Source organism: Alosa alosa, chromosome 22, assembly GCF_017589495.1.
Source record: "Alosa alosa isolate M-15738 ecotype Scorff River chromosome 22, AALO_Geno_1.1, whole genome shotgun sequence".
In the NCBI taxonomy this organism is placed as follows: Eukaryota; Metazoa; Chordata; class Actinopteri; order Clupeiformes; family Clupeidae; genus Alosa; species Alosa alosa.
Window position 1 is genome coordinate 25376397 of NC_063210.1, and position 11851 is coordinate 25388247.

The 11851-nt window shown below is 41.5% G+C and overlaps 1 pseudogene; it reads left to right on the top strand.

Moving 5' to 3' along the window:
- Nucleotides 1–770: 770 nt before the first annotated feature.
- On the top strand, nucleotides 771–11065 carry LOC125287197 (annotated as a pseudogene).
- The last annotated feature ends 786 nt before the right edge of the window (nucleotides 11066–11851 follow it).

Consider the following 11851-nt stretch of genomic DNA (forward strand, 5'->3'; position numbering starts at 1 on the left):
TTTTTTTTTAAAGATGTTTACAGAATTTGCCTATTTGATGTTCAGAGGCAGGGTGTTTCATAGCTTTGGTACCTTGGAAATCCAGAGTTCTCGCGAGAGCACAATGGAACTGTCTCTGCGAGACACTCTGGCAATGAGCAATGATGCACGTTACTTTTTCCCCTTGCATTCCGGGGAACCAGCTAAACTGATGAAGACAGCGCTGCAACGTTGGAGGACAGTACACATTGGTCGTAGTGTTATCCGATTGCGTCGAAGTCCGAAATCATTCAGAGTAAACATGGTCTAGTGTTATCCAATTGCGTGCAGTGAGATTTTTAAATGCATGCTTGTTGCCGCCCCTCGAGTTGGGCCATTACATTGTTCGTGGCCAGACCCTTAATCTTTCTAGATTACCAGGGTCTGGATTTTCCAGGCTATAGCTTTGGTGCATAATGGATAAAAGCAGCTTGTCCGCTTTGCTTGGCACAATTAAAAGATTAAGAATTTGAAGATCTCAGGTTCCTTTGTGATTGATAAGATGTTAAAAGCTCAGAGATATATGAAGGTGCTATGCCATTTAGAGCTTTGTAAGTTATTAACAGAGCCTTAAAAACAATTCTACAGGGAGCCAGTGCAGTTTCACTAGTGGTGAAAATAATACAGAAAGTTTGAATACATCCAGTTGTGAGTCTATGGCTAAATCCCAATCTCTCCCCTCCCACACTTTAATGCGCGTTTCCCGTAAACTTCATGAGGGTTTAGTGCTGTCCGACTGCAAAATTGTGACAATGCGCACCCTTTCTGTGTCCTTTCGGTAAGTGGGCATCTATGCAGACTTTACTCAAGGGAATTAACCAACAATTTATAGAGTTGTGAAGTGAATCACTAAGGGAGGTCGGAAGCAGTTGTTTACATCAGCCAACTGCCAAACAACTATACTAGTCTAACCACTACACAAATACACTAGTCTAACCATTACACAACTACTACACACTAGTCTAACCAAATAATGAATAATAAAAGTAACATGAAAAATGCCCCCCTCTCTCTCTGCCCTCCTCTCTCTCATTCTCTCTCTCTCTCTCTTTCTCTCTCCACCCTCCTCTCTCTCACTCTCTCTCTTTCTCTCTCCAACCTCCTCTCTCTCATTCTCTCTCTCCACCCTCCCCTGTCTCTTTCTCTCTCCCTCTCCCTCCCTCTCTCTTTCTCTCTCCACCCTCCTCTCTCATTCTCTCTCTCTCCACCCTCCCCTGTCTCTTTCTCTCTCCCTCCCTCTCTCTTTCTCTCTCCACCCTCCTCTCTCATTCTCTCTCTCACACTCTTTTCTCTCCACCCTCCTCTCTCTCTCTCTCTCTCTCCATCCTCCCTCTCTCTCTCTCTTCCTCTCTCTCTCTTTGTCTCTCTCAGGGGTCTGGAATTCAGTCACAGTGGCTTCTCCCAGTTCAGCTCCGCCACCACCTCCTCCATCACAGTCCAGCTCCACCCTCTCCAGGTAGTAGCAGACCAATCAGAAGCCAAGTAGGAGGTGGAGTGACAGCCAGTCAGGACTGGAAGACTGATAGAATCAAATGGACTGTTAAGATAGGCGGCTCATCTTGCTCAACATCACTCTGTGGTGACAGATTAATCACACACTCACACACACACACTCTCTCTCACACACACACACATAGTTCGAATTACAGGGGGTACTGAGGGGTACTATACCCCCCCAATGAAGACCCAGTACCCCCCAAAGAGAGACAGAAATATCAGTTTTGGGGGTGTCAGATAATCGCGAAAAAATACCATTACAGTTACAATACAAGTCAACTCCTGTTTTCACTGTAGGAACATTTTAATGTAAAGCGATTTCAGAAACCCCTATTGTGGACCGTACCATTTTTAACCACCGTGGCGCTAGAAGCAACTGAGCAAGTGTCAACATTGAATGACAAAACGCTAGGTACATTTCTCCAGTAGGTTAAATTCGGTTTGCTGCTGACGTGCATGGGTAAATGTAAGTTGCTAACTGACGTCTAGCTTGTTGAAAATGTGTTATTTTACAACCTTCATTTATAAACGTGTTTGTTCTTTCATAGCTCATGTCACCTCTTCATACATTGAATTACTGGCTACTTACCTGCTACTTATTTACCCACTGAGGCTAAGTGGACCTTGGTTAGTTACCAAGGTTAGTTAGCAAGGTAATTCTCTATTTAAATAAACCTTTACATTGTGGTGAGGTAAAATCGATTGTCATTTCCAAGGAGATGAACTCCATAACCTAGGTGTCCATTCTCATTATATCTTGAATAAATTATTGTGCCCTTTTGAAATTAGTTTGGCACAGATCCTGTGTTTTTTATATTACCGGTATGCACAAGAGGGTCTGATGTAGCTAAGCCTACATAATATCAGTGAAACCTGTGGAAACATAAAAAGACCCAACTAGCCTAGGCTAAATATGTGCTAGTATTTGAATTTGTTTTTAATTGGTTGGTATTGTTTTTATATTCTATTATTTCCTATTTTTAGTTTGATAAATGTAGTTTCATCTGAGAACCCTGATACTATCTTAATGAAACTATTTTCTATCTACAATTACATTAAAAGTGTAGGTGCAGTTAGGTTTTATACACTGTTCATATGTGTTAAGGAAAGGGGTACCCAGCAGACAGGAGAGGCACAGGATAAAAGCCGCGGAGCAGGCCGGGGGAGACGACCATTAATGAGGGGCAGAGTTGATCAAAACAGTTCTCTTTTGGATATACAGTATAAAAACGATGAGATATTCTGTAGCCTACTGATTATCAGTTTGTCGCATGTTTAGACCTTGTATGTGTGTTGCACAACACATGTTGCACTTGGCGATCACGGTGGGGATTGATATGGTAGTGGACCATGATGGTCATAGAAGAAGTGAAGGAGCAGTACCCCCCAATTATGGTGGGGTAATTCGCACTCTGCACACACACACCCCCACACACTGATGCACATGCACACACACACACACACACACACACATTACACACGCGCACACACACATACTGTACACACAGAAACGTCATTTACTGGTAGTCATTGAACAGCATGGGACAGTAATATAGTCATACTATGGAAGGCAGAAGGGAGATGTGACAATCAGATAAACATGTTATCTAGACATTATAATTTGAAGACAGACAGACACACACACACACACACACACACACAAATAGCCAATCTTCTAGATTAACTCAACTCAACTGCCTAAATGTATTTGTTGTATATTTATATTAAAATTGTATAATATTTTTGTACAGACTGTGGTTTGGTGGCTGTTTTATACATCTTTACACAACACATTGAGTAGCCAGTATGGAATGGACTGGTTCTCCTCAAGGCAAATGTTTAATGAATGAATAGTAATACCTAAATATTTCCAGAAATTCCAAAATCCATTTCCAAAACATGCTCTTGGTGAAAAGAAGGATTTGATCCTGGTGAAAAGGCCAGCTTCACAGACTTTAATTAATATTGTGGGTTTGTGATTGGGATCACGTGTGTGTGTGTGTGTGTTCTGTAAAAGTGAATGTCCCCTGTTTAACTACATATCTGTGTGAAGGCTCCAGTTCAAGTGGTGAGAAGGAATATGTCACTCAAGCTGACGATGCATCGGGCAACTTTTTGAGCAGTGTTGCTGGGCAACCACATAACCAGTTCCATTTATTCTGATTGGATGATCATGAAAATTTGCCTATTGATGATGACTCCAAAAAATAAATTGTTGCCTAATATCAATGGGAATGTTGCAGAAAGACAATACGCAGGAACACTTTCCAGCAACACTGCTAAAATTCCCTATTCAGATTTAGAGGAACACAATGTGGGAATCTGGCTTTTTCATCAATTTTCAATAAAGTCAAAGATCACCCCTTATCTGTCGAAGTGCAGGATTGGTAGGTAACTTATAAGATAAAGATTTAAGAAAAAATCTGCACACTCCAGTCTGTGCAAAAAAAGGTTTTTACTCAAAATCTGCACAAGCTTTCGGTTGGCAGACCTTCAGGCAGAGTAAATCGTCAATTTTCAACAATTTTCATATATTTTTTCTAAATCCGACAAAGGGGTCATAGAGTGCAACATTCTGGGCACCCGCAGCTCGGCAATGTCAGAGACTCAATTCTCCTTATTTCGGTCAGTGTGGCATGCAGATGGTTTTGGTTATCTTAAAGGTGCAGGAGGTGTCGTGTTTGTTTGTGTTTATGTTTTTATTTAAATGTATTAGCTTTTGTGGGGAAAAAAAACATACATTATATTTGAACCAAGGACCATACAAAACATAACAGAGATGTAGCTCCATCCCATGTAGTTTTGGGCAGCCGTGGCCTACTGGTGAGCGCTTCAGACTTGTAACCTGGAGGGTTGCCGGTTCGAACCCCGACCAGTAGGCACGGCTGAAGTGCCCATGAGCAAGGCACCTAACCCCTCATTGCTCCTCAAGCGCCGCTGTTGTAGCAGGCATTTCACTGCGCAGGATTAGTGTGTGCTTCACCTCACTGTGTGTTCACTGTGTGCTTATAAATAAATGCAGAGACCAAATTTCCCTCACGGGATCAAAAGAGTACGTATCTCACCCCTACTTTTAGCATTCCCAGAGAAATTCCATGCAGTTTCGTGGCTGGACAGGCTGCCCCCACTTTGTTTCCAGATTTCAGGGCCTGGGTTGCCTAGAGAGACCAGGGGTTTTTTTACAGTGTAAGCTACTCACAGAATGGGCAGCTAGCGGTCGTGAGGACATGATTGCTGAATGTGACAAAACATTTTATGGGTTTAAAAAACTGTGAAATCTGTACCTTTTTAGGTAAAATAACTACATCATGCACACCATAAATCTGTACCTTTAAAGTAAAATAACTACATCATGCACAGCATTAATACAAAACAGCACCCAGTAACATGCACACTAAAAATAGAACACACCGCCCAAACCTTGCATGGCACTGAGCCAAAACACAAATCACCTCAACCAATGCATCCATTATTAGTTTCCTCCTGTAGACCCTTTCAACAATAAAAACAAAACAATGCTTGAACGTTCTATTTGGGCCCCAATCTACATCCTCTGCATTAAGATATGGAATGTTAAAAAGGAAGTCTTGTGGGGCCAACTATGATGCTGATAATGGAACTCTCTTGAAAGGGTCTATAAGCAAATAAATGGTGTCACATACAGCACTATGGGAACATCATTACAGCTGGGGTTCATTTACTTGTAAGGTGTGCACATTTACTGTAAGGAGCAGGTCAACTTCCTTAACACATCTCCAGGTTAAACATAACACATCAATTACTTAGTGGACATACCTGTTAGACTTCCATACCTGCCTGTAATCCACCTTCTTTTAATTGTTAGGTGCGTAGTGCAGTAATGCGGTATAACCTGCATTTCATAACCTGGATTTCAAGGAACAGGACTCCAACCCTTAATATAAACAGTGTGAATTTAATCAACCCTAATTTGAATGATGGGCAAAGTGAAACGTGTCAAACTAAACCTAATAATAACAATGCTATGTAATAAATAACAACAGTATTTAATAACAATGTAAACTAAACCTAATAATAACAATGCTATGTAATAAATAACAACAGTATTTAATAACAATGTAAACTAAACCTAATAATAACAATGCTATGTAATAAATAATAACAACAGTATTTAATAACAATGTAAACTAAACCTAATAATAACAATGCTATGTAATAAATAACAACAGTATTTAATAACAAGTAAATTTAATAACAATGTAAACAACAGTATTTAAAACTAAACTAAATAATAACAATGCTATGTAAATAAATAACAACAGTATTTAATAACAATGTAAACTAAAACCTAATAATAACAATGCTATGTAATAAATAACAACAGTATTTAATAACAATGTAAACTAAACCTAATAATAACAATGCTATGTAATAAATAACAACAGTATTTAATAACAATGTAAACTAAACCTAATAATAACAATGCTATGTAATAAATAACAACAGTATTTAATAACAATGTAAACTAAACCTAATAATAACAATGCTATGTAATAAATAACAACAGTATTTAATAACAATGTAAACTAAACCTAATAATAACAATGCTATTTAATAAATAACAACAGTATTTAATAACAATGTAAACTAAACCTAATAATAACAATGCTATGTAATAAATAACAACAGTATTTAATAACAATGTAAACTAAAACCTAATAATAACAATGCTATGTAATAAATAACAACAGTATTTAATAACAATGTAAACTAAACCTAATAATAACAATGCTATGTAATAAATAACAACAGTATTTAATAACAATGTAAACTAAACCTAATAATAACAATGCTATGTAATAAATAACAACAGTATTTAATAACAATGTAAACTAAACCTAATAATAACAATGCTATTTAATAACACAGTAAAGTCAGTTTTCTCATGAATGCTTTGTGTTTAATTCAGTTGATGGCCCTTTGCTATTCCCCAAGTCTTATGAATTAATCTGGTTCTCTTAATACAGTGACTGTCAAACTGGTTTGTCTAGGATTTATAACCTACCAGCAGAATGTTTTTGGTTTTGGTAACATTTTTTTGTTTTTTTTCATTCTTTTGTCAAGACCTCCTATGTTCCGATTCTCTACAATTTGTCAAAATGAGTATAGTTTAATTTGTGGTTAGAATTACCAGAAGAATGCTTTTGCTTTCACATTGTCCCAATCACTGGCTATGTTCCAGTAAATCAACCTTAGAGGGAAACATAGCAACCACTTTCCAGAAAAACCAGCTCTGCTTGACAGGAAAACGTCTCCAGCCATCCCTATAAAAGGCAGGGGAAGCAGAAAGAGCTAACGTGTGAGCACACAGAGGCTGAAGGGAAACTACGCTCAATATCACCAAGAGACGAGACCCTTCACCACACCACTGGGTAAGTGTCCCTGGACTAGTCATTTTCCCTCTTGTGTTTAATTAATAGTGCCATAATAATAATAATAACAATAATAATAATAATAATAATAATAACAATAATAAAATAATTCCTACAATAATTCCAGTATTAAAAGTATTACGATGAGAAATTTAATAATGATAATAATATTTTTTTAATAATTTCTGTTTTCCAATTCAATGTTTCTTATTTTTTTATTTTATGTATGTACTTTCCATTACCAATGAACACAAGGTTGCTATGATGAGCACAAGGTTGCTATGATGAGCACAAGGTTGCATTAAAGCACCCATTCAGTCAGTTATCTAGTTCTTAGTCTTCATTTTAAAACCTTAATAGTCAAACTAACTCAAATAATTATTTAACATTTATAACTTAATCCTTTAATAACGTTCATGTTAATTTTTCTAACTCAATTTAGCCCATAGACTTTATAAATGTTTTAAGGTAATCTGTTTCTTGAAATCCATTTCCTGAGTTCATTCCACCTGTCCAGGTTAACAGTGTTGTGTGATGATGTAATTTCCTGTCCCAGGGTGTCATTTCCTGTGCCTGCCGTGTCCTCATGGCTCCCCTGTCGTGCCTCCTGCAGCTGCTGCTGTTGGCATCCCCCCTGGCGCTGGTCCACGCCTGCCGCACAGGCACTCACGCTGAGTGCCAGCGTGCCCCCTTCGTGCCTGGCCACAACCTGGTGGGCGAGGGCTTCGACGTGGTGAAGCTCCAGCGCAAAGGGGCGTCCGTAGTGGACATGCAGACGTAGCACACCCCCACCAACACCTGCAGCCTGTGCGCCAACCCGCTGATGGGCAACCAGCTGCAGAAGCTGCCCGTGTCCGTGCTGGACTGGCGCGCCTACAGCAGCTGCAGCCACAGGCTCCAGAGCGCCACATTCAGCTCCGTCAGCTCACTGCTGCACAGCTCCTCCTCCTCCATCCAGAACGACTGGACTGTGGGCCTGGACCTGTCCAAGTACAAAGGAAACCTGCAGCTGTCGGGGAGCGACTCCGCCGACTACGCTTTCGCCTCGTCCAGACTGAGAGTGGACAAAAGCGTCTTCAGCTGCCATCAGCTCTCCTGTTCCCATTACAGGTCGGTATCCCAAACCTGCTAATCTCATATCACATACTGTATGTATCCCCAACCAGCTAATCTCATATTACATTACAAAGAAGTATCTCCAACCTCCCATATTCATATTCACCCACGGTTAGCCTTTTCCTAATGACCTTGACCTTAACCAGTAGGAAACGGCTGAAGTGCCCTTGAGCAAAGCACCTAACCCCTCACTGCTCCCCGAGCGCTGCTGTTGTAGCAGGCAGCTCACTGTGCCGGGATTAGTGTGTGTTCACTGTGTGCTGAGTGTGTTTCACTAATTTACGGATTGGGATAAATGCAGAGACCAAATTTCCCTCACGGGATCAAAAGACTATATACTTATACTTACTTAGTTACAGTGCACTGTAGCTCTGCGTTGCGTAGATCTTACTTAGGACAAGTGTGCTTTATATTTTTAGTCTTTGTAACTTTTATACTTTTTAAACTATTAATTAAAAACTATTAACAATGTCGCCATAGACTTACCATTGGCCATTATGACATCACAATATGGCCATTAAGCAATTCGTATCCTGTGCCAGGTGGCCAGGCCACATGTAGAAACTGCAGTCAGTTTCTCAGGCTTTAAGCATACAATCTCATTCTCTTAAGACTACAGATCCTGTTCCACTGCTTCCTCTGCCCACAACTGTTTCAAAATAAAAGTCCTCACTACAATAATTCCCTTTTAAATAATTTAACCATTTAAACTATTTAACTGTTCAGCCATTCCAACTGTCAGTTGTCATCAACTATGACTCCCACCAACTGTATCCTCTGCCTACAACTGTTTCAAAATAAAAGTCTTTAACAGCTAGTTAACATTGTTAGCATAGTTAACATAGTTAGCATTACTACTAGAAAACATTAGCTAAGTAACATAGTTAGCATTGTTAACATAACAGCTAGAAAACATTGACTGTGTCTCAACTGGCGTACTTTTGTGAGTACACTTCTGTGCAGCACCCTATGTGTTCTGTGTGCTGACTGGCGGAGTGCGCAAATTTTTACGGAATAGTGTCGTCTCATATCAAACACTAACCCCAAGATGGCGTCCGTTAAGGGCCAAAAAGTGTCCAGCGTTCCACACTCAGCTTTTTAACCGTTATGAGTGCACCATCCAGGGACTTGCAGCGGCCTTTGTGACGTTGGAATTTTCAGTGTGAACACCCTCACACACTCAAATTAGGTATTGTAAGTGCAGAAGTATGCAATTTGAGACAGTCTCTAGCTAAGTTAGCTAAGTAACATGGTTAACATAGTTAGCATACCTGCTAGCAAACATTAGCTAAGTTAGCTAAATAATACAATAAGTACAGGTAGCTAGTTAACATTGTTAGTTTTGTTAGCATAACTGCTTTAGCTAAGTAACACTGTTAGCACAGTTAGCTTGTTTACATTGTTAGCATAGTTAGCTTTGTACAGAAGTTATTGGTGGCGGTTAGTGAGGTCTCCCTTTCCATGTGAAGCGCTTTGAGTGTTGAGAAAAGAGCTATATAAATGTAACGTGTAAGTTAGCTTTTATAACACTGTCATCATCTATGACTCCCGTCAACTGTTTCCTCTGCCCACAACTGTTTAAAAATACAATAATTTACTATTACGTAATTTAACCATTTAAACTACTCAACTATTTAACTGTTCAGCCATTCCAACTATAACTATATTAAACCACCACCCACCTAGCAACCAACATAGCAAGCATTGAAATAAAGCATCTACCTCAGTTTTCATAGCAACAATCATGATGACCTTAGGAACCATCATAGAAACAGCTTTATTTATTATTGCAACAACCATGTCTACCTAAGCAAAACCTTTGTAACTATCTCTACATTATCTGTTTTAACACTTTATTTTACATTATATGTTTTGCATTTTCATGCACTGGTAATTTCTTGCAATTTTCTTGGTTGGAAAAAAACAATGGAATGGTTCTGAAATTCGCACCTGCTTTATTAGAATGTTCTGCCCATTCTTCTCCTTCTGTTTGTTTGTTTGTTTGTTTGTCTAGTTACCGTGTGCGCAGTGCCCCGGCGCTCAGCCCTGACTTCCATCGGGCGTTAGCAAGCCTCCCCCGTTCCTACTCCTCCAGCTCCGCAGAACAGTACCGGCGCGTCATCAGCGTCTTCGGCACCCACTACATTCATCGCGTGCATCTGGGCGGCCGCTTCAAGCGCGTCACCTCCATCCGGACCTGTCTCATCACCCTCAACAGTATGTCCAGCAGCCAGGTGAAGAACTGCCTGAGCGCTGGCCTGTCCGTGGGTCTGGGCCTCTTCAAAGGCTCGTCGTCCAGCTGCTCCAAGATCATCAACAACCAGGACAGCGCCGCGGGGTACAGTGCGGGCTTCCTCGACCACCGCAGCGACGTCTCCGGGGGCAACAGGTGGCTGGGGCAGTTCTCCATGACCCGGAACGACTCCGCAGGGTTCCACAGCTGGCTCCAGAGCCTGAAGAGGAACCCGGACATCGTCTCCTACTCCCTCCTGCCTCTGCACGAGCTCGTCACCGACGCCGTCGTCCGACAGAACCTCCGGAACGAGATCCGCAAGTACGTTCTGGCCCACACGCTGAGGAAGACATCGCCGCCAACGTGCAGCACTCGGCCCAACGTCTCCCCGAACTGCTGTCCGCTGCGGATCGCCCGCGGCCGCCTGGTGGTGACGGCGCTGCGAGCACGTCGCCTGAAGGGAGATCGGTGGGGGAAGACCGAGGCCTACGTCAAGCTGTGGTACGGCAGCAGCTACCGGCGCTCCCGCATGATCCGCTCCAACTACCCGACCTGGAACCAGATCTTCGACTTTGGCCACGTGGACACCACGCAGCTGCTCCGGCTAGAGGTGTGGGACGAGGACTGGGGTTGGGACGACTGGCTGGGGCGCTGCAACGTCCACCTGCAGCAGGGGACGCACTACCGCAGCTGTGGGGTGAAGCGTGGCCCGTTCTACTTCAAGTTCACCCTCACCTGTGACCCGCACCTGACAGGATCCAGGTGTGAGGTCTACTCGCCCCAGCCATAAACAGGATGTGTGTGTGTGTGTGTGTCTATCGCCTCAGCCTTAAACAGGGCGTGTGTGTATCGCCCCAGCCTGTGTGTGTGTGCATGTCTGTCAGGGGTGGCTCAAGGGTTACTCAGGTAATAATTAACTAATAGCTAATTGTTGCTTAAAGGAAACACTTAACAAGATAATTAGGTTCATCATGTTTGATTGAGTTATTGGGGTTGTCATGGTGATTAATCACTTAATTAGGTTTACGGTTGATTAAATGGTGGCTGTAGGGATTGTAGGTAAAGTTTTAGGCAGAGAGTTTAAGGTATGATCTATACGGTTCAAGTCTGTCATTTGTCAAATAAATTGCTATTTGATTGATATTCTGATAGTCTCCTCTCTTTCAGTCCTGTCATATCTCCTCTTATGATGGCTCAATGGGCACTTTCATTTATCAGGATTACTGTTCATTATTACACACAGGGGCGGTTTCTCATATGGGCAGTATACACGGGTTTCCCGTTTACCAACAAAACTAGAAGCGCGCGCAGCCATGGGACAGAAGATGCTTAGTGGCCGTCCACAACGTTATAAACTTAACCTAAATAGTCGGCTGCTGTACAACTACTGTACAGCTACATCAGTCACATGACTCGAGTCAGACTCAAGTTATCAGGGTTCCTACACATTTTTCATTTCAAAATTCCATACTTTTTCCATCCTCAAATTTCCAAACTTCTCGGTAGATTTTTCTGACCATATTCGACATTGCAGCCACATCTGGTTTGGGATAACTCGGTGAAAACAAAGGTATGG